A 22,813-nucleotide genomic window follows, 5' to 3' on the forward strand; every position below is an offset into this window, starting at 1 on the left:
TTTGCAAGGCAGCAACCTGGTCCAGCCTGCAAACATTTGCCAAACATTATAATATCCATGCTCAGGCCTCGGCGGATGCGAGCCTGGGTAGAAGGATTCTCCAAGCAGCGGTGACGCACCTTTAAACAAGAGGTGCATGTAGCTTGGATCGGTGAATCAATCTCCCACCCAGGGACTGCTTTAGGACGTCCCACAGTATCTGTGTCCCCCAATGAGGCGAAGGAGAAATGTGGATTTTTGTGATAACTCGCCGTAAAATCCTTTTCTCCGAGACACTCAGTGGCGGACACAGCACCCACCCTATTAGCCAGTTGGCTCTTGTTTTGTTTAAAAACACATTTACTTATTTGATACAAGGGTGGTGTTGTTATTTGGACATGTTGTACCTGTATTAAGGCTGATTTTGTTGTCCTCCTACTGCTTTGGCACCAAACTGATTTCCGCCCGCAATAGGGGCGAGGGTGTATACGGCGGAGGAGGAGCTAACCTCTTTTTTTCACTTAGTGTCAGCCTCATAGCGGCAGAAGCATACACCCACAGTATCTGTGTCCCCCAATGAGCGTCTCGGAGAAAAGGATTTTACGGTGAGTTATCACAAAAATCCATGTTTTTCCACAAAAATGATCTTTTCGCCCCCAATTTTTAGTTTCCCAAGGGTAACAGGACCCCAAAAGTTATTGTGCAATTTGTCCCGAGTACGCTGATACCCCATATGTGGGGGTAAGCCACTATTTGGGTGCATGTCAGAGCTCGGAAGGGTAGCAGCGCCATTTGACTTTTATGGCTGGAATTGCGATTGGACGCCATGTCGCGTTTGGAAAGCCCCTGATGTGCCAAAACAGTGGAAATCCCCCACAAATTACACCATTTTGGAAACTAGACCCCCCAAGGAACTTATCTAGATGTGTGGTGAGCACTTTGAATCCCCAAGGGCTTCACTGAAGTTTATAACGCCCGGGCGTGAAAATAAAACAATCATATTTTTTCCACAAACATGATCTTTTAGTCCCCAATTTTTTTATTTTGCCAAGAGTAACAGGAGAAATTGGACCACAAAAGTTGTGGTCCAATTTGTCTTGAGTACACCGATACCCGATATGTGGGAGAAAACTACTGTATGGGCACACGTCAGGGCTCGGAAGGAAGTAGTGACGTTTTGGAATGCAGGCTTTGAAGGAATGGTCTACGGGTGACATGTCGCGTTTGGAGAGCCTTTGATGTGCCTAGACTGTTGAAACTCCCCACAAGTGACCCCATTTTGGAAACTAGACCCCCATGGAACTTATCTAGATGTCTGATGAGCACTTTGAACCCCCAAGTGCTTCACAGAAAGTTATTACGCCCGTAAGTGAAAATAAAAAAATCATATTTTTTCCACAAAAAATGATATTTTTGCAACCAATTTTTTATTTTCCTAAGAGTAACAGGAGAAATTGGACCCCAAAAGTTGTTTTGCAATTTGTCCTGAGTAGTTTGATACCCCATATGTGGGGGTAAAACACTGTTTGGGCGCATGGCAGAGCTTGGAAGGGAAGGAGCACCGTTTGACTTTTTCAACGCAGAATTGGCTGGAATTGAGATCAAACACCATGTTGCATTTGTAGAGCACCTGATGTGCGCAAACAGTGGAAATCCTCAAATTTTAACTCCAACCCTAATCCCAGCACACCCCTGCCCTAACCCCAGCGAGAAAATGGAAATAAATATACTGTAAATATTTTTTTAATTTTATTATTTTTCCCTGACTAAAGGGGTGATAGCGGGGGGTTTGAATGACTATTTATGGCGGGTTTTTTTGTTTTGGCAGCTGTCACACGCTAAAAGACGCTTTTTATTGTAAAAAGTTTTTGCATCACCACATTTTGAGAGCTATAATTTTTCCATATTTTGATCCACCGAGGCTTGTGAGGTCTTATTTTTTGCTGGACAAGTTAATGTTTTTATTGGTACCATTTTCGGGCACGTGACATTTTTTGATCGCTTTTTATTCCGATTTTTGAGACTCAGAATGAACAAAAGCCAGCATTTCATGAATTTCTTTTGGGGGGTGCATTTACACTGTTCCGCGTCCGGTAAAAATTATAAAGCGGTTTTATTCTTCGGGTCAGTACGATTACAGCGATACCTCATTTATGTCGTTTTTTTATGTTTTGTCACTTTTATGCAATGAAAACAATTTTATATAAAAAATAATTATTTTGCCTCATTGGTGGACACAGATACTGTGGGTGTATACTACCGCCATCTGGAGGCTGACACTAGGCAAACAACACAAGGTTAGCTTCTCCCCCGCCGCATACAGCCTCGCCCTGATTGCGGGCGGAAACCTGTTTTTTGCTTAGTGTCTATGGAGGCACACGTCTGGTCTTTTTTCTCCAGACTTTTTTTCCATGAAGATTAGACAGGGGCAACGGATCCTATTGAAAGGGTCCGATTTCCCCAAACCATCAACGGGCGAGCACGTGCGAGTAGCCCTCCACGTATCCTCTTCCGTGACGTGGCACACGATGCCGGACCTAGCCCTGACCACCCCTAGGTATGGAAACCATGGGCTGTACAGCGGCACAAGACGGTCCGAGCGGCCCCCACTGCTCCACCAACGCTAGACGGAGGTGCTTCAAGGCGGCGGACGTTCCCTCTCCTCGGCCCTGGAAGCTGGATGGAGTTAGCTTACCTGCACCGTCCTGTATCCCCCCACCACCCCTGCCTCCCTGGTGGTTTTTTCATACCTGTTGGCGTCCCTCATGAAGGTACAGGTCATGGGTGGGCTCTGCGCACTGCGCAGCGCATTCCTGTTAGGCCGTGCGTGAGGGCTCCTGGGTAGCAGGGAGATGCGAATGGAGCAGCGGTGTGCTGACAGGCCTAGAATCGCAGGGTAGGACTGGCAAATCCCTCCCCTCGTCCCGTTCCTCCGGTAGGTGACGCTGATGAGGATTATAGACAGGCGGTGGTGCAGTGGGCCGCGCGCCGCCGCCCCCCGCGGGCGGATGTTAAAAATTTAGCCCGCGGATTCGGCCGGAGCTAGGCCGGGGTGGAATTCCCACCCCCGTCCACGCAGCGTCACTTCCGGCGGCCCGCCCCTGAGAGCCTGGGCGGGCGCCGGATAAATTGAGTCCCCTGCTTCAAATCAGGGTTGGCCGCGACCGGTAAAGTGGTCGGCTTGCGGGTAAGTGCAGCCACGTCTGCTGGAGCACACTAGAGACTCAAGGGGTGCCCCCCCCTCTATGTAAAAAAAAACAAAAACCAACACCTGGCAGATGCATTATGGCCGGGAAAGGGAAGGCGCACACTTTCCTCTACGCTGCATGCATCTCCTGTAGGGCTGCGTTCCCACAAGCGCAGAGCAACAAGTTGTGCAAGGCCTGCGATTCTGAACGTGCCCAGGAGCCCCCCCGGCAGCGGAGTCAAGGGAGCAAAATCCCCCGGAATGGGCTCTATCATTATCCAAATCTATGGCATCGCTTACAAGGGCGATCGAGTCGCTTCATACCCCGAATGGAGGCAAGGATAGTGGCTCACTTATGGGGGAGGGGTCCTCCACCTCACAAGAACCTTCGGCCTGCAGGGGCCGCTCTCATGCCAGGCAAGTGGAAAGGAAACGGGCCCACACGATGTCTCCCCGTCTATACGGTGCCTCGGCATCCGGGAGTTGAGCATCTCGCTCTCCCTCTCCAATGGTCGGGAGCGGGCACAGTTCGGATTGTGACTCAGAAGGACCGCTGGGCCTAGATACCCCGGGGTGTCGAGAGACAGTGGACAGCCTCATTGAAGCTGTCAATCAAATCCTGGGGGTGGAGAATGAGTTTGTCTTGGCGTCAAACCATAAAGTGGCCTTTAAGCAGGCCAGGCGACCTCACAGAGTGTTTGGTACTCACCCAGAATTTGAGGACATAGTGCAGCGTCACAGAGAACGCCCAGATAGGTGCTTTTTGGGCCAAAAGACTATAGAGGCAAGATATCCATTTGCCCCAGATCTCCGTAAAAAATGGACGGAATCACCAGTGGTGGATCCACCAGTGTCGCGCCTGGCCTTGAAGTCTCTGTTGTCAGTACCGAGTGGCTCGTCCATTAAGGAACCCATTGATAGGCTCATAGAGAGCTTGGCTCGATCAGTTTTTGAGGCATCAGGGTCAGTGCTCGCCCCCTCGTTTGCGGCGACGTGGGTAGCCAAGGCCATGATTTCATGGTCAGAATCATTGAGTAGGGCCTTGCAGGATAGAGACCTCCTGGCGGAGGTGTCAGAGGTCGCAACTCAGATTGCTATGGCTGGAGACTACTTGATCAATGCTTCCTTGGATGCGGGCAATTGTGCGGCATCTGCAGCCGCTAATGCGGTAGCCATTAGGAGAGCCCTTTGGTTAAGATCTTGGCGAGCCGATTCTAAGTAGTCTTTGACTTCCTTGCCCTATCAGGGAGGCCGCCTGTTTGGGGAGAAGTTGGATCAGCTCATCTCCGACGCAACAGGGGGAAAAAGCAGCTTCCTCCCGCAGCAGAAAGTTAAACATCCTTTTCGCCAGGTCCCAGCACGTTTTTGGGCCTTTCGCAACACTGGATGGTCCCATATAGACCCAATCCATTGGGGAGGATGCACGCGTGCCAGCCCAGGTCGAGAGAAACCAGGCCTCAGAAATCCTCAGCCAAATGACTCGTAGTATGTTGTAGGCGACATCAGCAGGGTAAGTGGCCGCCTGCTGTTCTTTCGCCATGTCTGGGTCGACGTAGCACACGACTCATGGGTGGCGGAACTGGTGTCTTCGGGGTACAAGATAGAGTTTATCAGGTACCCCCCAAGACGGTTTTTTCTGTCCCGACTTCCCAAGGTGAAGTCCCGGGCAAAGGCGTTGCTGGGGGCCATCTATTCACTCCAGTACAACGGGGTTATAGTTCCCGTACCAGAGCACGAGAGGGCTCAGGGTTTTTATTCCAACCTGTTCGCAGTCCCCAAAAAGGATGGGACGGTCAGGCCGGTTTTGGACCTGAAGCCCCTGAACAGATTCATCAGGGTCAAACATTTCAGGATGGAGTCTCTCCGTTCAGTTATCTCGGCCATGGTGCAGGGAGAGTACTTAGCTTCGGTCGACATCTATAGTAATGTAGGCCCCGCCCCTCAGTGACATTCCCTCACAAAAATCCCTCCGCTCAAGATGCCCAGACTTGAACGGCTGCACCGCGCCCGCTCCTCTCTGTACGTCCGGTCAGGTGACGGCACCTATGCGATGACATCACTGCGTATCCACCAATGGCCGTTTCCAGAACATCAGAGTTGTGCAGGGGATCGTCAGTGAGAGAAGTAGGAAAGAGTAGTGGGAGGGGGCCTGAGCTCTGGGGAGGCGGGGCCTGAGCTCTGGGGAGGCGGGGACTGAGCCCAGGGGCTGTTGCTAGGCACTTAGATGCTGGGCCTGAGCCCAGGGGTGTCACTAGTCAGTTGCATCTGAGGCCTGAGCCCCAGATCATGAGTGCACTGGATCTCTAGTTAGCTCTCTTTTCTATGTTTTGCAGACACCCTGGGATTTCCTGACAGCCCTGCGCAGTGCGGCTGTGATCACCTTGTAGTTCCTCCTCCTGTCGCTTGTGGCCATTAGTTACAAGAGAGGAATCCATTCATGTGCAGTCAGGAGGAGGTGAGGGGACAGGGAGCAAGACCAGGTCTGTGGAGGACAACAAGCTGCCAGCCCTGAGGAGAGGAGGGATGTGCAGCCCCCCATCTGTGGCTGCTGTTCTCACATAGGAGCCCCCCTGTAATGTCTCAAGCAGCTCAGCAGTCGGGACAAGGTAGAGAGGAAGGGGCTTTATCATGGACAGTTTATGACTGACAGGGGGTCTCCTGTGTGTACAGCCCACCTGCTGCTGATCTGCAACATCAGTCCTCCACTACTGCCACTGGATACACCAAGAAGTGAGTCTATGTATGCCATGTGTATGAATAATCTGTATGTGTGCAGGTATCATGTCTGTGTGATGGTGTGCCCCCTGTGTGTATTATGTCTGTGTGACGGTGTGCCCCCTGTGTGTATGATGTCCATGTGATGGTGTGCCTCCTGTGTGTATGATGTCCGTGTGATGGTGTGCCCCGTGTGAATGAATCCGTGTGATGGTGTGCCCCCTATGTGTTTGATGGCCGTGTGATGGTGTCTCCCCTGTGTGTATGATGTCCGTGTGATGGTGTGCCCCCGTTACACCCAGCCACACACAGGATATTAGTGAGGAGATCCTTCTCCTCATGGGACCTTCCAAACTGGACCAATCAGGTCCCAGCATTCACAACATGTGACCTACCCTGGCCACCATATATGGTCTGTAGCCACGCCCACCAGGTCACATGGCTTTGACCTCATCACAAGTCCTTCACACACTCATAGCCTTTTAATACAGGCGTTTTCAGACACACCCCTGGGTGGGTTTGTAGGTAACCAGAACCCGCCCATCTCACTAGTTACCTGAAGACTTCTCCCTTATACTTAGAAACAACACCTCAGCAATGATATTGCTGATCACACATACACAAGTCTCCATCTCAAAGTCACCCACTTTGAGATACATAACTATCCTTCAGGATTCTGCCACTCATCCGTTCTCTTGGGACACCCACACAGCACCCCCTAGTGGACACAGTGGTCATTACACCACAATAGACGGAGACACCCCGATCGGAGATTCCAGAATTTCTCCCCATTCCTCTCCTAATGCATCGGGGATGAGCCTCTCCCACTTCCCTTTAACTGAGTTTATGGCGGATTCCTCCCCTACCGATAGCATATATGTGTACAAAGTGGAGATGAGACCCTGGGGACCTTGCGATATAAGGATGCCTATCAAGGGCAGAGATGATATAGCTTTGTTTACTCCTATATTTCTCATATGTGATTGAAAGGCCGACCTTAATTGTAGATAGCGGAAAAATTGGGATCTTGGGACGTTACATTTGACCTGTAATTGTTCAAAAGACACCAAGATTCCATGATCGTGCAAATCACTTACCGAGGAAACATTGTGCTGAGTCCAGAACTCAGCAGACGGGTGTTCAAGCAATGCCAGAAAATAACCATTATTTCACAGGGGCATTTCAGCCACTATGGCTCCAAATCCAATTACTCTCTTAATCTGCCTCCACACTGATCGTGCCAGGCGAAGCAGAGGCAGCAAACGGGGGACTTTTATTTTTTCCAATTCTAAGAAGCCCAGTGGACAACTAACTCGTGCGGCGTGGAGCAGGTGGCTTTCAGAGTTAGGGAGGTGATCATCAGGCATCCACTTGCATATGGCTTTGGCCTGTCCAGAAAGATAATATAGAAAAAAGTCTGGTAACGCTGCCCCACCTTTGTTTTTTGGTCTTTGCAGAGTGGACAGCCTGAGTTTGGGCCTAGCTTTTCCCCATATAAAGGATGTAATTTGAGAGTTCAAATTTGCAAAGAAGGATCGGGGTACTACCACGGCACTGTGCTGAAGAGAGTAGCTGAGCTTAGGGAGCAGTATCATTTTAATTAAATTAATACGTCTGGCTACAGAAAGCGGGCGTTTACTCCAAATTGTGCCCGCTGCTTCTGAAGTTCCATGGAAAAATCCGGGAAAATGGAAATCACAGCATTATCAAATTTGATGGGGCTTTTTCGCCGTGCGAGACGCAGAATGGTGTCTCTGTCTTTACATTACAGGATCTAGGTGGGGCTCCTGGAGGAAGGGTTTTTGTAGGGACTGTATGCGCTCTTTCGACAGCGAATACTGGTGAAAATTCATCCCCCAGAGAGGCCTTAAGCCAGCCTTCCAGAAATTGCTCAGGATGTTGACCCTCTGAACGCTCCGGAAGTCCAATGACACGGATGTTATTTCGATGCATCCTGTTCTCCAGATCGTCCGCTTTTTGCTTCCAGGCGTTCATAGAGCCCACCACTTTTGTCAACTTGTCCTCCATAGGTGCGATGGTGTCTTCTACCTGGGATACTCTCGTCTCCACTTCCGTAATGCGTCCCCGCATAGCTTGCATGTCCTGTCGGAGTCACCCCACCTCAGTGTACACGTCTTCTATCTTCTCCGTCCGAGAAGTTCTAGTTAAGGAGATGGCTTGCATTAGCTGTTCAGACGCCTGTTTGAGGGTCAGTTCTTCCTGCTCATTCTCCTCCTCGCCCCCAGGGGGACGGCTTTTTCGCTGAGCTTGTGAAAGGTTATTTTTGGGAACCCGTACACCTTTAGAGGGGTCTGGTCTGGCATATTCTTTTAATTTTTCTGCTGCTGTTGATCCTTTAGATCGACTCATAATCAGTGACAGTGCAGCGCAACAGAACAACCAAAGGTGCAGGCTCTGGGGACTTTCCCCCAATTATATGCACAGCAGGGCTTGTAAAAAGAGATTTATCTCAGAAGCAGCTCCTATGTAGGGGGAATCACATGAATCAGGAAGGGCAGTGTCTGGTGCTGCAGCAGCAAGGTTTGTCACAGCCAGGGGGGGATAGAGATCACAGCCCCGCAGAGACAACAGCAGTGGGGGGGGGGGGTACAGAAGTCCCCACAGAAGTGGCGCCAGCGGCACAGTGAATCTATTAATGAAAGGGAGGAACGCAGGGCCCAATTTTTCAGGGCACTCACCGCGAGTCCCTTGTGTCCTCAGGATGTGAGTCACCGTCCGGTAGCACTGTGGCAATGAAAGCTGGACACCGCAGCTTTTACTGATAGAGCGCACGTCTTAAGATGTCTGCCGCCTCATGCAGGCCCTGCCGCCCGCTCCGGCCCCCCCGGCTTTCAGCTCACCAGAGCTACCTCACGTCTCCCAGTGGGGTCCACCGGGGTCCCCGGCATCCAGATGTCACGAATGCTGACATGTGTGTTGCAACTATGAGGCCACAGACGCAGGATGGAAGCAGGATTTTCAGGAGCTCTCTCAGTGTGCTTCCTTCTTCCTCGGCTACATAGCCACGCCACGGTGTACCCATTTTTGATAGTCAAGTGCTACACTTGCTTGGCGGCTCCGCTGTCCCACTGTCCAACCACAGGGGCTCTAACTAAGTTCAAAGGGGGGTTAAAAACCTGTATTCAAAACCATAATATAACTGCTGAGCAGTTTGTAAGCGCTCCGTTTGCCTGGCGGGTACGCCATGATGTAGGGTGTCCATGTCCGCAGGATGAACCTTCATGTTTATATTAACTAGACACGTTAAAACGGCAGTTGTCAGGAAGACCGCACTGCACTTGCTCACTGAGCCAGTGTGCGTGTCCTGAGTACAAAGACTGTGCACAAAGATACCTGGGTAGCGGAGTCTCAGTGGTGACGATGCATGCTCTAAGCTCACAGGACCTGAAGCACGTGACTGCTGGGGGCGTGGCCTCAGCTCCACAGAGCCAGGAGCTGCAGGGAAACTCCTAGAAAGGTAACTACAGGGCAATGTTACCAAGGGGCATAGACAGAGACAGAAACCAGATCAAGCCAGGTCAAAGCACGAGATAGCAATACAGTACCAAAGGGTTAGACAGAATGGATAGTCAGGACGTAGCAATAGGTCAGAAAACCAGAACGGGCAATAGACGGTACAATAGGGACAAACTGTAATGGAGTAACTATAGCCAAGCCAGGAGGTCAGAACCAGAAAAGACAATAGTACAAAAATGAGAGACGGAGTACAGAGTGAGGGAACGGGCCGGGTCATACACGGGAAGCAAACAAGCAACGCAGAATACACGCACACCAGGGGTCAGACATACCAGAACAACAGTATAGCTGACAGAGAACCCTGGTAAAGAGGGAGTATAAATACCCCTCCCAGATCCAGAAAGAGGCCGCAAACACTTAACCCTGTGAATGCAGGGCAAGAACCCTGTTCAAACCATGACAGCAGTATCCCTAGTTAAATAGTAAGTGAGCCGCTGGTCGCCTGCAACCGTTGAATTCCGGAGTAGATAGTGGTTGCGTATGAAAAAGGGGGGGGCTGCTTTTGAGCCATCGTCAGTCATAAGTAACCATCTGTTGCTTTTACACTCCGGCCTAGATTGGCCTGTAGGGTCAGGCCCCTGCGGAACTGTACATTGTACCACCGCCAGGCGTAACCACCATCGTTGATTCCTGAGTGATTGACAACATTTAGATCGCTGGGATGAGAGCACTCACCACTATTTCTCTCCGGCCGGGTAACTCCAGATTATGGAGGAACTCCGGCTTCTACTGTATCGTTGGTTGAGGTTCGGTGCCTGCCATGGCCAGAAGCCTTGGGGGTGTGGGATAGATCTCCCAGGCTGACAGCCAGTGATGGAGCATGTGGCATCTGATCTCTGTTGCGTGCCTGAGCCCGAGTGACTCCCGACAGGGTAACTTCGGGGTTAGTCGAGTGGTTGGACTGGTTGGTAGCCTTTGGGTGACGATTCCCTCCGGCTGTCAGTCATTGATGGAGCACGTGACCTCTGGTGTCTGTTGTGTGCTTGTGACCGCCTATCGTGACACTTAGATGGGTCGGACAGATCGGAGGACGGGGAACGCCATCTAGCAGAACGAGATCTGTGGCGGCTCCTATGTGATCCTATGTGTGAGGTGGTAGCGTGATGAACGGCTCTTAGGGGTAATGGGAATGGTGACGGCATGAGGATTGGGAGGTCCTGCGGCGTCTACGTTGTTCTATGCTCTCGGCGCCCCTGCTCTTCCTGCTTTCAGCGGTCACTTGGTACCGCTCATTAACTCCTTCCCGACCAGTGACACAGCGTATGCATCAAGAAAGTCGGTGCCAATCCGATCATTGACGCATACGCTGTGTCATGACTTTATAGCCCCCCTGCTAGGCATGTGACCGGGGTCAATGAAAGGCCACCCGACTCGCAGATACAGGGGGCTTTCTACTTCACCACAGGGGGCGTGACTTCGCCCCCACGTGGCTACGATCGCTCTGATTGGCTGTTAAAATTGAAAAAGCCAATCAGAGCGATAGTAATATTTCATCAATGAAAATTGATGAAATATTACAAACCAGCCGTGGCCGATGCTGCAGTAGCATCGGACATGGCTGGAGACTGTTATCTGACTCCCCCAACACCGGCTGGCGGGAGCGATCGGCCCCCGCCACTGAATGTGCCGCTGCTGTCTTCATCTGCTCCCCCCGCCATCCCTCCGCTCCCCCCCAGCTTCCGATCACCCCCCCGCCACCCCCCCGGTTCCTGCCGAGTGCTGCTGTCGCTCCCGGTGTCTCGCGGCTCCTGATCATGGGTGCTGCCATCTTGGAAAGTGCGCCCGCCGCTGCAGATTCCATTCATTCATTTTGATCACTGTAATAAACTCTCACATTGATCAAAATGAAATAAAAAGTAAATAAACCCCCCTTCTATCACCCCCATGGGTAGGTACAAATAATAAAATAAAGAAAATATTTTTATTTTTCCATTAGGGTTAGGGCTAGGGTTAGGGCTAGGGTTGGGGTTAGGGCTAGGCTTAGAATTAGGGTTAGGGTGGAATTAGGGTTAGGGTGGAATTAGGGCTAGGGTTGGAATTAGGGTTGGGGTGAAATTAGAGTTAGAGTTGGAATTAGGGTTAGTGTTGGAATTAGGGTTAGTGTTGGAATTAGGGTTAGGGTTGGAATTAGGGTTAGGCTTGTGGCTAGGGTTATGGTTAGGAGTGTGTTGGAGTTAGGGTTGTGGCTAGGGGTGTGTTGAGGTTAGGGTTGGAGTTAGAATTGAGGGTTTTCCACTGTTTAGGCACATCAGGGGGTCTCCAAACGCTACATGGTGCCACCATTGATTCCAGCCAATTTTGCGTTCAAAGAGTCAAACGGTGCTCCCTACCTTCCAAGCCCCGCTGTGTGCCCAAACAATGGTCCTCCCCCACATATGGGGTATCAGCGTACTCAGGACAAACTGGTCAACAACTTTTGGGGTCCAATTTATCCTGTTACCCTTGTGGAAAAAAAATATTGCCGACTAAAAACTAATTTTTTGAGGAAAAGAAAATATTTTTTATTTTCACGGCTCTGCGTTATAAACTTCTGTGAAGCACCTGGGGGTTCAAAGTGCTCACTATGTATCTAGATAAGTTCCTTACGGGGTCTAGTTTCCAAAATGGGGTCATTTGTGGGGGAGATCCAAAGTTTAGGCACACAGGGGCTCTCCAAACACGACATGGTGTCCACTAACAATTGGAGCTAGTTTTCCTTTCAAAAAGTCAAATGGCGCTCCTTCCCTTCTTAGCCCTGCCGTGCGCCCAAACAGTGGTTCCCCCCACATATGGGGTACCAGCGTACTCAGGACAAACTGGACAACAACTTTTGTGGTCCTATTTCTCATGTTAGCCATGTGAAAATAAAAAATAGCAGGCTAAAAAATCATTTTTGAGGAAAAAAAAATGACTTTTATTTTCACTGCTCTGCGTTATAAACTTTTGTGAAACACTTGGAGGTTCAAAGTGCGCTCTACACATCTAGATAAGTTCCTTAAGGGGTCTAGTTTCCAAAATGGGGTCACTTGTGGGGGTTTTTCACTGTTCAGGCACACACCTAATTTTCCTTTAAAAAAGTCAAACGGAGCTCCTTCCCTTCCAGACCCTGCCGTGCGCCCAAACAGTGGTTATAACTTCCTAAAAAAAAAAATTTTGTTTCCAAAATTGTGCTGATGTAAAGTAGACATGTGCGAAATGTTATTTATTAACTATTTTGTGTCACATAACTCTCTGGTTTAACAGAATAAAAATTAAAAATTTAAAAATTGCGAAATTCTCGCCAAATTTCTGATTTTTTCACAAATAAACGCAAAAATTATCGACCTAAATTTACCACTACCATGAAGTTCAATATGTCACGAAAAAACAAACTCAGAATCGCTAGGATGCGTTGAAGCGTTCTAGAGTTATTACCTCATATAGGGATACTTGTCAGAATTGCAAAAAATGGCCAGGTCATTAAGGTCAAAATAGGCTTGTTCATGAAGGGGTTAAACTCATGAATATGTGCATATCCATGAATTTAATGAGCGGTACCACGTGAACATGGAACAAGCAAGGGGGCTGCAGAGACCCGCGCCAGGAGGGGGTGAGTATGACGGGAGAGCCATATTCACCTGTCCCTTGTTCCACCGCTGTGCGTCGCTTTGCTGTCTTGCCTCGTCTGGCAGTAACATTCAGGTCAGAGGGCGTGATGATGTAGTTAGTATGAGCCCTCTGCCTGAACAGTCACTGCAGAGCTGGCAGAGCTGGCAACGCTGATGAGCAGCGGTAGCGACGAGGTGAGTATACAGTTTTTTTTTTTTGTTTATTGAGGCAGCGGCAGCAAAATAATTGGTTTACCTTTTGCTATCTGTGCAATTGGGGCCACTCACTGTGCAGCATTAAACTGGGCCACTCACTGTGCAGCATTATACGGGGCCACTCACTGTGCAGCATTATAAGGGGCCGCTCACTGTGCAGCATTATACGGGCCACTCACTGTGCAGCATTATACGGGCCACTCACTGTGCAGCATTATGTGGGGCCACTCACTGTGCAGCATTATACGGTGCCACTCACTGTGCAGCATTATCTGGGGCCACTCACTGTGCAGCATTATAAGGGGCCACTCACTGTGCAGCATTATAAGGGGCTACTCACTGTGCAGCATTATACAGGGCCACTCACTGTGCAGCATTATCTGGGGCCACTCACTGTGCAAAATTTTAAGGGACCACACACTGTGCAGCATTATAGGGGGCCACTCACTGTGCAGCATTATAGGGGGCCACTCACTGTGCAGCATTATACGGGGCCACTCACTGTGCAGCATTATACGAGGCCACTCGCTGTGCAGCTTTATACGGGGCCACTCACTGTGCAGCATTATAAGGGGCCACTCACTGTGCAGCATTATAAGGGGCCACTCACTGTGCAGCATTATAAGGGGCCACTCACTGTGCAGCATTATAAGGGGTCACTCACTGTGCAGCATTGTAAGGGGCCACTCACTGTGCAGCATTATAAGGGGCCACTCACTGTGCAGCATTATAAGGGGTCACTCACTGTGCAGCGTTATAAGGGGCCACTCACTGTGCAGCATTATAAGGGGCCACTCACTGTGCAGCATTATAAGGGGCCACTCACTGTTCAGTATTATACGGGGCCACTCACTGTGCAGCATTATACGGGGCCACTCACTGTGCAGCATTATACGGGGCCACTCACTGTGCAGCATTATATGGGGCCACTCACTGTTCAGTATCATACGTATGATACTGATGTCTCAATTAATTTTACTTTTATTCGTATTTATTTTTATTTTTGAAATTTACCAGTAGCTTTGGCATTTCCCACCCTAGGCTTATGCGCGAGTCAATAAGTTTTCCCAGTTTTTTGTGACAAAATTAGAGGGGTCGGCTTATACACGGGTCGGCTTATACATGAGTATATACGGTATATGAAATGACAAGGGTAATTTTTTTTTTATTGAAACGGTCATTGGGGAAGGAGGATTGGCGGAGTGTACTGTGTGTGTTACGTGCTTTTGAGACATACTGTATATGCTGCAGAACGCGCTGAACGGTCAGGTTGCACCGGATAGCGCGCTCTGCAACAGCCTTTTGGATTCTAACACCTGACGCCCGACGATGCGATCAGTGGGGGTGGCCTCTCGGTGATGCGGACAGTGGGAGTGGCTTCACGGCGACGTGTGCATTGGGTGTGGCCACAACTTAACCCCTGAGGGTGTGGCCGGATGCTCCTTCCCCTTTCTTCCCATTGGTCTGTGGGCGTCCTCATTAATGACATCACCTAAGGAGTAGTGGTGAGGGGGAGGCCCTGCACGAAGTTTCTTTCTAGCATAATTATCTATGGGGCTCTGTAGTCAGATGCACGTTCCCTATACGGCCCCCTGGAACTTTTCAACCTTTTCCCACATATCATGCTTCAAACATAAAGATACCAAATGTAAATTTTTGGTGAAGAATCAGCAAAAAGTGGGACACAGTTGTGAAGTTGAATGAAAATTATTGGTTATTTTACATTTTTGTGGAAAGTCAAAAACTGAAAAGTGGGGCGTGCAATATTATTCGGCTCCTTTACTTTCAATGCAGCAAACTCACTCTAGAAGTTCATTGTGGATCTCTGAAAGATCCAATGTTGTTCTAAATGACTAATGATGATAAATATAATCCACCCGTGTGTAGTCAAGTCTCCGTATAAATGCTCCTGCTCTGTGATAGTCTCAGGGTTCTGGTTGAAGCACAGACATCATCACGAAGACCAAGAAACACAACAGGCATGTCCGTGATACTGTTGTGGAGAAATTTAAAGACGGATTTGGATACAAAATGATTTCCAAAACTTTAAACATCCCAAGGAGCACTGTTCAAGTGATCATTTTGAAATGGAAGGAGTATCATACCACTGCAAATCTAACAAGACCCGGCCATCCCTCTAAACTTTCATCTCAAACAAGGAGAAGACTGATCAGAGATGCAGCCAAGAGGCCCATGATCACTCTGGTTGAACTGCAGAGATCTACAGCTGAGGTGGGACAGTCTGTCCATAGGACAACAATCAGTCGTACACTGCACAAATCTGGCCTTTATGGAAGAGTGGCAAAAAGAAAGCCATTTCTCACAGATATCCATAAGAAGTGTTGTTTAAAGTTTGCAGCAAGCCACCTGGGAGACACACCAAACATGTGGAAGAAAGTGCTCTGGTCAGATGAAACCAAATTCAAACTTTTTGTCAACAATGCTAAACGATATGGCGTAAAGGCAACACAGCTCATCACCCTGAACACACCATTCCCACTGTCAAACATGGTGGTGGCAGCATCATGGTTTGGGCCTGCTTTTCTTCAGCAGGGACAGGGAAGATTGTTAAAATTGATGGGAAGATGGATGGAGCCAAATACAGGACCATTCTTGAAGAAAACCTGTTGGAGTCTGCAAAAGACCTGAGACTGGTATGGAGATTTGTCATCCAATAAGACAATGATCCCAAACATAAAGCAAAATCTACAATGGAATGGTTCACAAATAAACGTATCCAGGTGTTTGAATGGCCAAGTCAAAGTCCAGACCTGAATCCAATCGAGAATCTGTGGAAAGAGCTGAAAACTGCTGTTCACAAACGATCTCCACCAAACCACACTGAGCTCGAGCTGTTTGCCAAGGAAAAATGGGCAAGAATTTCAGTCTCTCGATGTACAAAACTGATAGAGACATACCCCAAGCGACTTGCAGCTGTAATCGCAGCAAAAGGTGGTGCAACAAAGTATTAAGTTAAAGGGGCCGAATAATATTGCATGCCCCACGTTTCAGTTTTTGAATTTCAACAAAAATTTAAAATCTAATATATAAAGCTCAAAGTGTGTATGTATAAGATAATCTGTATGTGTGTATGTATGTGTGTATGTGTGTATGTCCGTGAAAGGCATCCGCACCGTCGCAGCTACAGCCACAAAATTTGGTACAGTCACACGTCTGGACCCCGAGAGCGTCCTAAGCTATATTGTGAGGGGAAATCTTAACCCCGCGCGTTCCAATTCACCAAACAATTTTGCCCCTATCTACATACTGGGGAAAATGTGTGTGCGCGTCAAGCCCCGCCCCTCATCATGATGTCATAATGCCCCTATTTGCATACTGGGGAAGCAGTGTGTGCGTATCAAGCCCTGCCCCTCATTATGATGTCACAATGGTTGCCATGGCGACGCTTATGTCATCATAGGTTGCAAGCCCCGCCGCCGCTCATTATGATGTCATAATGGTTGACTATGGGATGGAGGATGTGTGATGGGTATATGGGCACTGGACTATGGGATGGAGGATATGTATGATGGGTATATAGGCACGGGACTATGGGATGGAGGATATGTATGATGGGTATATGGGCATGGGACTATGGGATGGAGGATGTGTGATGAGTACATGGGCATGGGACTGTGGGATGGCAGATATGTATATGGGCATGGGACTATGAAATGAAGGATGTGTGATGGGTATATGGGCACGGGACTATGGGATGGCGGATATGTATGATGGGTATATGGGCACGGGACTATGGGATGGAGGATATGTATGATGGTATATGGGAACGGGACTATGGGATGGAGGATATGTATGATGGGTATATGGGCATGGGACTATGGGATGGAGGATATGTATGATGGGAATATGGGCATGGGACTATGGGATGGAGGATGTGTGATGGGTACATGGGCACGGGACTATGGGATGGCAGATATGTATATGGGCATGGGACTATGAAATGAAGGATGTGTGATGGGTATATGGGCACGGGACTATGGGATGGCGGATATGTATGATGGGTATATGGGCACGGGACTATGGGATGAAGGATATGTATGATGGTATATGGAAACGGGACTATGGGATGGAGGATATGTATGATGGGTATATAGGCACGGGACTATGGGATGGAGGATATGTATGATGGGTATATGGGCATGGGACTATGGGATGGAGGATGTGTGATGGGTATATGGGCACGGGACTATGGGATGGCGGATATGTATGATGGGTATATGGGCACGGGACTATGGGATGAAGGATATGTATGATGGTATATGGGAACGGGACTATGGGATGGAGGATATGTATGATGGGTATATGGGCATCGGACTATGGGATGGAGGATATGTATGATGAGTATATGGGCATGGGACTATGGGATGCAGGATATGTATGCTGGGTATATGGGCACGGGACTATGGGATGGCGGATATGTATGATGGGTATATGGGCATGGGACTGGGATGTAGGATATGTATGATGGGTATATGGGCATGGGACTATGAGATGAAGGACGTGTGATGGGTATATGGGCACTCGACTATGGGATGGCGGATATGTATGATGGGTATATGGGCACGGGACTATAGGATGGAGGATATGTATGATGGGTATATGGGCTTGGGACTATGGGATGGAGGTTATGTATGATGGATATATGGGCATGGGCCTATGGGATGGAGGATGTGTGATGGGTATATGGGCACGGGACTATGGGATGGCGGATATGTATATTGGCACGGGACTATGGGATGGAGGATGTGTGATGGGTATATGGGCACTGGACTATGGGATGGATGATATGTATGACGGGTATATGGGTACGGGACTATGGGATGGCGGATATGGTTCTGGTTGAAGCACAGACATCATCACGAAGACCAAGGATCACAACAGGCAGGTCCATGATACTGTTGTGGAGAAATTTAAAAACGGATTTGGATACAAAATGATTTCCCAAACTTTAAACATCCCAAGGAGCACTGTACAAGTGATCATTTTGAAATGGAAAGAGTATCATACCACTGCAAATCTACCAAGCCCCGGCCGTCCCTCTTTCATCTCGAACAAGGAGAAGACTGATCAGAGATGCAGCCAAGAGGCCCATGATCACTCTGGATGAACTGCAGAGATCTACAGCTGAGGTGGGACAGTCTGTTCATAGGACAACAATCAGTCGTACACCGCACAAATCTGGCCTTTATGGAAGAGTGGCAAGAAGAAAGCCATTTCTCACAGATATCCATAAGAAGTGTCGTTTAAAGTTTGTAGCAAGCCACCTGGGAGACACACCAAACATGTGGAAGAAGGTGCTCTGGTCAGATGAAACCAAATTCGAATTTTTTGGCAACAATGCTAAACGATATGTTTGGCGTGAAGGCAACACAGCTCATCACCCTGAACACACCATCCCCACTGTCAAACATGTTGGTAGCAGCATCATGTTTTGTGGCTGCTTTTCCTCAGCAGGAACAGGAAAGATGGCTAAAATTGATGGGAAGATGGATGGAGCCAAATACAGGACCATTCTTGAAGAAAACCTGTTGGAGTCTGCAAAAGACCTGAGACTGGGAAGGCGATTTGTCTTCCAACAAGACAATGATCCCAAACATAAAGCAAAATCTACAATGGATGGTTCAAAAATAAACGTATCCAGGTGTTAGAATGGCCAAGTCAAAGTCCAGACCTGAATCCAATCGAGAATCTGTGGAAAGAGCTGAAAACTGCTGTTCACAAACGATCTCCATCAAACCTCACTGAGCTCGAGCTGTTTGCCAAGGTTGAATGGGCAAGAATTTCAGTCTCTCGATGTACAAAACTGATAGAGACATACCCCAAGTGACTTGCAGCTATAATCGCAGCAAAAAGTGGCGCAACAAAGTATTAAGTTAAAGGGGCCGAATAATATTGCACGCCCCACATTTCAGTTTTTGAATTTCAACAAAAATTTAAAATAACCAATAAATTTTGTTCAACTTCACAATTGTGTTCCACTTGTTGTTGATTCTTCACCAAAAAAATACATTTGGTATCTTTATGTTTGAAGCATGATATGTGGGAAAAGGCTGAAAAGTTCCAGGGGGACGAATACTTTGGCAAGGAACTGTACATAATAAGTGAGTACACTATGTAGTAAGGGACTGTACTATGTATAGTAACACTATACACTATAGTCGTCTAAGGTGAGGACTATATAGAGTAAGGTCCTAGAGTCCCAGCTGGCTATGTATCAGGACTGCATCAGGGCTGAGTATTGACTTCACCCCACACTATACTGCACCAGTAATTGGGTATTTGACCGGAGATTTGCAGTTTTTCAGTCCTGATCCATAGCCAGCTGCGACTCTAGGACCTTACTCTATATAGTCCTCACCTTAGAGGATAGATATTGTTATTGTTTACATGTTTATTATATCCTGATATGCTTAGAGGGGTCCTTGTATGTCACACTGACTATTCTCAAAGGCTCAGTAGAACTGGCAGCAGGAGCTCATTGTATGCTGCTCACATGTGTTGATTTTGTTATTTAAATCTATTTATATTTGGCCCATGGGTATTTGTGAGTATTATTCTCCCTATTATGGATTTATTTCTGTGTGAACTATCCAAAGTGGATTTTTAATTGTTTTTATTCATGTGTATTTCTTGATCTTCTAATAAAATTTTGTATTATTATTTAAGTATTCCGGTGATCCCTGGTTCTGTGCATGTACTTTTTCTTTTTTCGTATCTTTTTGACATGCATCAGGTGATCCCTGCATAATTATATTGTCAGTGTATGGTGCCCGCTTATATTTTTGTTCATTCACCTACACACACACACAACCATTCACCTCACTGCACGTTCCCCCACAGCGCAACGCACACACACCACCACTCATCTCTATACACACACAGTCACAGCACCAATGACCTCTCCGCACGCTCTCCTGCAGCGCCACACACACACCACCACTCATCTCTATACACACACTGTCACAGCAACACTGACCTCTCCGCACGCTCTCCCACAGCGCCACACACACACACCACCACTCATCTCTATACACACACAGTTACAGCACCACTGACCTCTCAGCACGCTCTCCCACAGCGCCACGCACACACACCACCACTCATCTCTATACACACACTGTCACAGCACCACTGACCTCTCCGCACGCTCTCCCGCAGCGCCACGCACACACACCACAACTCATCTCTCTACACACACAGTCACAGCACCACTGACCTCTCCGCACGCTCTCCCACAGCGCCAAGCACACACACCACCACTTATCTCTATACACACACTGTCACAGCACCACTGACCTCTCCGCACGTTCTCCCGCAGCGCCATGCACACACCACCACCACTCATCTCTATACACACAAAGTCTCAGCACCACTGACCTCTCCGCACGCTCTCCCGCAGCGCCATGCACACACACCACCACTCATCTCTATACACACACAGTCTCAGCACCACTGACCTCTCCGCACGCTCTCCCTCAGTGCTACACACACACACCACCACTCATCTCTATACACACACTGTCACAGCAACACTGACCTCTCCGCACGCTCTCCCACAGCGCCACGCACACACACCATCACTCATCTCTATACACACACAGTTACAGCACCACTGACCTCTCAGCACGCTCTCCCACAGCGCCACGCACACACACCACCACTCATCTCTATACACACACTGTCACAGCACCACTGACCTATCCGCACGCTCTCCCGCAGCGCCACGCACACACACCACGACTCATCGCTATAGACACACAGTCACAGCACCACTGACCTCTCCGCACGCTCTCCCACAGCGCCAAGCACACACACCACCACTTATCTCTATACACACACTGTCACAGCACCACTGACCTCTCCGCACGTTCTCCCGCAGCGCCACGCACACACACCACCACTCATCTCTATACACACACAGTCTCAGCACCACTGACCTCTCCGCACGCTCTCCCGCAGCGCCAAGCACACACACCACCACTTATCTCTATACACACACAGTCACAGCACCACTGACCTCTCCGCACACTCTCCCGCAGCGCCACGCACACACACCACCACTCATCTCTATACACACACAGTCACAGCACCACTGACCTCTCCGCACGCTCTCTCGCAGCGCCACGCACACACACCACCACTCATCTCTATACACACACACAGTCACAGCAACACTGACCTTTCCGCACGCTCTCTCGCAGCGCCACGCACACACACCACCACTCCTCTCTATACACACTCACAGTCACAGCACCACTGACCTCTCCACACGGTCTCCCGCAGCAACACTGTCTCTGGCAGCTTCTTCTCTCTGGCACAGCCGAGCGGTGAATGATGACGTCATCCAGCCACGCTGCTGTGGCATGGAGTAGGACGGGACCGCTGCTGCTCCACTCCCCTGCCATTTTCTCTTGTAGGCAATGGATAAACAGGCCAGATTGCCCTTATTATTATCCACCCTGCAGGGGCCCACCTCAGCCGCACGGGCTGCACATGCGGTATGTCCGCCCCTGCGATGGCTGTCTCCAAGTGTTCATTTTCCTGGGTGACTGCCATGCTACTTAACTGAGCTGTTTCTCCCAGACCTCCTTGACCTTTGCCAGATGTACATTCAGCTGTGTGGTTTGTTTCTCTGTGCCTTGCGTTCTGTATGTTGATCTTTCGTTGCCTGTATCCTGTACACATGACGTGGGCAGTGCACGACATGCCGCTAGTTATAATTCTGAAGTCCTCTTACATATGGTGTCAGTTTTACACAATGTTGAGTCTGTGATTTGCAAATCAAATCTCTGACTGCTATTACACAAGTATACGGCAGATTCTGCAGCATAGATACATAAAGAATGTCCTGGGGATTCGACCTCCTCCAATACTCGTCCAGTCCCTACCTCTCACTATAGACATGTATAATAACTCTGGGACTATGGAGCTGGTAATTTTCTAATAATCTGTGGCCATTATTAGTGATCTCACATTGTGTGGTTATATCACCCTGGTGGTTGTGATGTATTTAGTGTAATAGCGCCATCTAGAATATTTAGTATATATTAGGCGATAACGTGCTCTCTATAGATAGTCATCTTATGTGTCCTCTATGAATATATATTATACTTTGTTTCTTTATAATACATGACTCAATACATTTACAGCTTTATGATGTTTATTAATCAGCTGTTATTATAAAAGAATGTCCAACCTCACAGTGGACAAAGGTGGAAGTGTCCTCCATGATGGTATAGGGTGAAGTGATGCAAGTATATAGTCAGTGGGGGTTCAGGATGACCTGTATTCCCCAGGGATCCTTGTTATGAGGAAGGGACCCGGCTGTGTGCCATCAATAGTTAATGATCCTCTGTATGGCTATGTGCCATCAATAGTTAATGATCCTCTGTATGGCTGTGGGCCATTAACAGGTAATAACCCTCTGTCTGTGTGCCATCCACAGGTAAAGACCCTCTGGCTATGGCCATCAACAGGTAATGATCCTCAGGCTGTGGGCCATCAACAGGTCATCACCCTCCGGCTGTGTGCCATCGATAGGTCTTCACCCTCCGGCTATCGGCCATCACTAAGGGAATGACCCTTCGGCTGT

This window comes from Dendrobates tinctorius, unplaced genomic scaffold (genome assembly GCF_039654945.1).
Source record: "Dendrobates tinctorius isolate UK_male_01 unplaced genomic scaffold, ASM3965494v1 ptg000099l, whole genome shotgun sequence".
Taxonomy (NCBI): Eukaryota; Metazoa; Chordata; class Amphibia; order Anura; family Dendrobatidae; genus Dendrobates; species Dendrobates tinctorius.